Source organism: Solanum stenotomum, chromosome 8 (genome assembly GCF_019186545.1).
Source record: "Solanum stenotomum isolate F172 chromosome 8, ASM1918654v1, whole genome shotgun sequence".
NCBI classification, from domain to species: Eukaryota; Viridiplantae; Streptophyta; class Magnoliopsida; order Solanales; family Solanaceae; genus Solanum; species Solanum stenotomum.
Genome location: NC_064289.1, coordinates 20,286,980 through 20,291,953, shown reverse-complemented (window position 1 = coordinate 20,291,953; position 4,974 = coordinate 20,286,980).

The window sequence follows — 4,974 nt, the reverse complement described above, 5'->3', positions numbered from 1 at the left end:
CTTCACGTAATTCATGTGAATTACACAACTTTTTTTCTTCTCTATTTTAAAGCCATTGCCAAGAGCCAAATTAAAGGGCTTTATATATACATATATTCTTGCTTGTATTTTAGTAAGGTACTTTACATTCTTGCTGTCGCATTGATGTGCTTTAAGTATATAGTTTCAACTACTACCCGTTAGCCGCATTCACAGTTGTAGATGCCGAAAACAATTATGGAACTTGTGTTCTTCAATAAAAAAAAAGAGAGACATTTCTGTCTAATTAGCATAATCTATAACTAGGTAGCACAAATGATTTGGTTTTCAGTGTTAAGAGTACTTTAAGTTATATGCACATATATAATAATAATAATTTTAAAAAAAATTAGTCATCTATAACATAGTTATTACTTTACTATATGATAGATTAAACATTAAGCTGGTGAAAATGATTACTAGTCTACTCTCATAGATTAAACTATAAGGAGTCATTTGATTCCACAATTTGTTGTGATTAGTTATGTTGGGATTACTTTTTATTGCTTGTTTGGGTTGTCATATTCAAAATAATATTCATTACATAACTTCTAAGAATAAGTTGTTTGTTTACAAAAATATTCTTAACCTTATTTAGTTTTTTTAAAAAAATATTTTCTTTGCAATTCATTGTTTAAAAAAGAATCATCTTATTTAGCTTAAATATTTTTTGTGTACAATTTCATGATCATGTTATGGATTTAATTAAGGGGGTACTTTTGCTATTTTACATATTTTATCTTGAATAAGTTATTTAAATATTACTATTCTACCCACATGTAGGAGTAACTTATTCTGATACTAACCCTGAAATAAGTTATCCCACACTTTGAGACCAAACAAAGAATTAAAAGATACTAAAATCTTATCACAGGATTAATCTCTTCCCTTATATATCCATCACATCAAACAACTCCAAATGACACAACATAAAAAATATTTACATATAATATATATANTTTCGAGAGTCAAAATTTTTAATTTTGATTATGAATTTTGCACAACAATCTATTTTTTTTAAAACAAAAATATTTACATATTTGAAGAGAATACGTAAATATATATATATATATATATAAATTACAATAATTAATAATTTAAGGGAAAAAAAACATATGAAGAAGTTATCGTACAAAAAAATTTAATTTGACTTTTGAAATTCGAACGAGGCTAAGTACGTAGAGTAGTATTTAAATCTGTTTGTCATACTTTTTTGTCCATAGAAATCAATGTCTCGCAGGACGAAGTAGTTTTATTGGGCTGCCATTTTCAGCGTAAATGGCATACAAGTGCCCTTCTTTCAGTTTATTTACACTTCGCAATAAAGTCTACCACTTTTTTGTTGTTGCTATATATCCGTCCGTTTCTAATTATTTGTTCATTTTTGAATTTGTACATCTATTAAGAAAATAATGATTAATATAGTAAATTTACTATTTTACCCCTATCAATTATGAAGTTGATGAATTAAAATTTTAAGATTTTCAAGAAATTTTACCTTTATCAAAATTAATTAATTGAGCGTATAATAGGTAAAAAAAAATTGTCCTTTTTTGATTCATCAAAATGGACAAGTCAAAAGACACAAATAAGAAAAAAAGAAAATTGGACAAGTAATTAGGGATAGAGGAAGTACTAGTTCTTAAAAAATAATTATTATAAATGACGTGTTTAATGTGTGATTTTTTTTAATATGATGAATTCAATTGTTGGAAAATGTATTAATTATCTCCCAACGAAATATGATTTTTTTTATATTTCAGCAGTGTTACGGCTTCTAAATAATTGCCCAAGTTAAAAATTGAGTTTATTGTGTGATCAAAAGAGAATTTATACAACGTGTGGTCACATTTTATTAATTTGAATTTTGAACTATAGTTTTACTCTTTTACTTTCAGTTCCATTATTGCGTTGTTATTTAAAAGGCATAAAGTTTTCATAATCCAATATATATATATATATATATATAAAAGCCATTGGATTCATTTAATGTAGGAAAAAAATAATTTTCCCCTATACTCCTCAATATCAATGGCTAAAGAGCTAAATTTGAGCCAAAGAGATGCTTTAATTATTGCTACTTTTAAAAAGTTTCTCAAATAATTTTATACGCCGTAATGCAATAAATCGTCGATTTCAAATTGATGATTGAATGTCTGCTTTTGTTTACTTTAAGTCATCTCAAAATCAATTTTCTAAACTAAATCTAAACGTACATAATAGAGAACTGTGTTATTCAATACGCAAGATAAGATAAAATATTTCAGAATTAACTTTGAAGTTTGAGAGTATATATCTCAAACTTAAATCTGAATATCTACCTTATCCGATTCCATCAAACTTGAAATTATTTTAAATAACATACACATACAAAAGACCGAACCAATGTATAGCTTATATGTACGTATACTCATCACAAATGTTACATATATTAATTATTAACTCAATTTTCATTGGAACACGTAGTACGTATACTCTATATATGTTTTTAATTTTAAATAACATACATATACAAAAGACAGTTCTGCACAAAGCGCAGGTGGGCGCCACCCTTTTGAAAGCTTAGTAGCTGCGAGACCTGTCAAGTTCCCACTTGATCCTGCAAGTCTATAGTCTATACTTCTTGCTTTGATGGCAATCGTACAAAAGACTGAACCAATGTATAACTTACGAGTTCATCGAAGCAAGTAACTTTAATCTAAACCCCATGTTTATTTACGAACTATGAACTTAAAATTTAATAACTTTATTCGTAGTGAATTTGAAAAGACACGTAACGACGAATTTATATGTAAATATAAAGTATGACCACTAAAAGTACATATATTCACTTGGTAACGCAGCTCATGAATAACGTGATTTTTAATCCTCACCCTTCATGCCATGTGATATTGCCGCCAACCACTAAAATCATTTAATTCACGACTCAATTATTTGTTTTATTACTTTTTGTTTGAAGTAGACAAGGTAAAAAAAATTTTAAAAAAATAAAAAAAAGGAATATTTGCGTTTAGTTTGTGTACTGAAAAGGAATTGAGTAACTAAAATCTGGTTGAAACGTTAACAAATTTGAAAATTCTGAAGAGAAAGAAGTGCCCGGTGGGTTAATTTATTCAAAAGAGAAAGGGTTCAAATTTCACTAGTTTAGAAGTTAATTACTTAAATTTATACTAATTTGCAAAATTGCAGATCTTACCCGATTTTGAACTTTTGATACATGTATCTGGGCGTTAAGATGTGTTCATATACATGTATCTCGGATACATGAAGTCAAAATTAGATATAATTTGTTTAGATACATTGTATCCAAGTGAATTCATATGTATCTGATTCTCTCGCAGATTGTTCTCTCCTATCTCGCTAACCTCTCTCAAATACATGTATCTAGGGATGATTCACATGTAACTGGGGATCTCGCTCGCATCTCTCCTTCTCTCACTCACCTCTTTCCCTATTTTAGTGCATCCCATGTCGGACCAAATGAATCGGTCTCGGGGGGGGGGGGGNTTAAAGATTATCTTTTCCATTAGCCGAAGCTTCTGGGAAGGATAACCGATATCAGGATAGAACTAGAGATTATACAAGCATGCAGAAGAGAAATGATATCCCCACTCGGACCAGGACATAACTTTTACTTGTTCAAATAACAATTAATGTGAAGCAGGGTCAGGAACGATGAATCTCTTTATGATAAATAGATCCATTTTGCAAGTTCGTTATTACGGGTAGTTCCTACAAAAGATCGGACTAATGACGTATACAATACTTGAATTCTCCTCTGATAACAAAAATACATGTATCTAAGTGTAACTGACTTGAAATCTAATATAATATTATTAACGAAGAAGGGCCAAATGTTCTTCAACTATTTGAATTGGTACAAAACTACCATCCATCCATCTTTGGGCCCCCAAATACCCTTGATGTCAACTTTTTGGCTAAAAAATACTCTTATATCTAACAGATCATACTCATAAGGTGGATGGGGGATAATATTGTGTCAAATCTCATAGTTTAACGGCATTTAAGGCCCTTTTTCGTTAAAATAACTTGAAATTACTTAATATATGAGCTCACATGACTTGATTTTGAATGTCATAGTAAATTAAAAATTAAAAAAAATAGGTTAGACATCTACTCTCTACACCCCTCCCCCTCCCCCTCCCCCACCCACCCTTCACCTCCTATCTCTTCCATTTTATTTTTTCTATTTGGATCTTGTCTACTATTTTAATTTTTATTCAATTTATGACAAACAAGAGAGAGAAAAAATGAGAAAATAATGATGACATTCATATAGAAATAATTAGGTTAATAAAAGATGACTAATTAAGCAAATATGTACGAATACTGCATTTAACTTTTGTGTGTACCCAAAATTCAAAATAAAAGAATAAAAATAATCATTTCTCCTATCCCCACCCTCATCCCAAATTAAAAGAAGGGGAAAAGGACGGATTTACCCCCAAACTTTGATAAATGGTACATATATGCCCTTCGTTATACTTGGCGTCCACCTAAGCCCCTGCCGTCCAATTATAGGTACATACATGCCCTCTCACTAATGGTCCCATCATATTGTTGTAATGACCATCTTGGTCATTTTTGTGTCTTGCCTTCTATGTGTCGTTTAGAGCGTTCCTGTAGCGACCCCAAGTCATTTATGACTTGCTGGGACTGACAGTTCGGTCACCTGGTCGTTCGTTTGGTCTTGGTGTGAGTTTTTGTGTTTTGGAGCTTATGAACCTTGAATGATCATTTTCGATCAAAAGTTCAAGAAGATGACATCGGAATCCAATTCTGACGATTTTATCAGCTCCGGAAGGGTCATTTTAAGCTAGTAGCACGGTCGACATGACTCCCGAGGTTTTCAGTGTGAGTCGGTGTGATTAGGCGTTTTAGCCTTTGAATTTTGGCTTAAGTTTGACTTTGGTCAACATTCTGAGTAAACGCGCT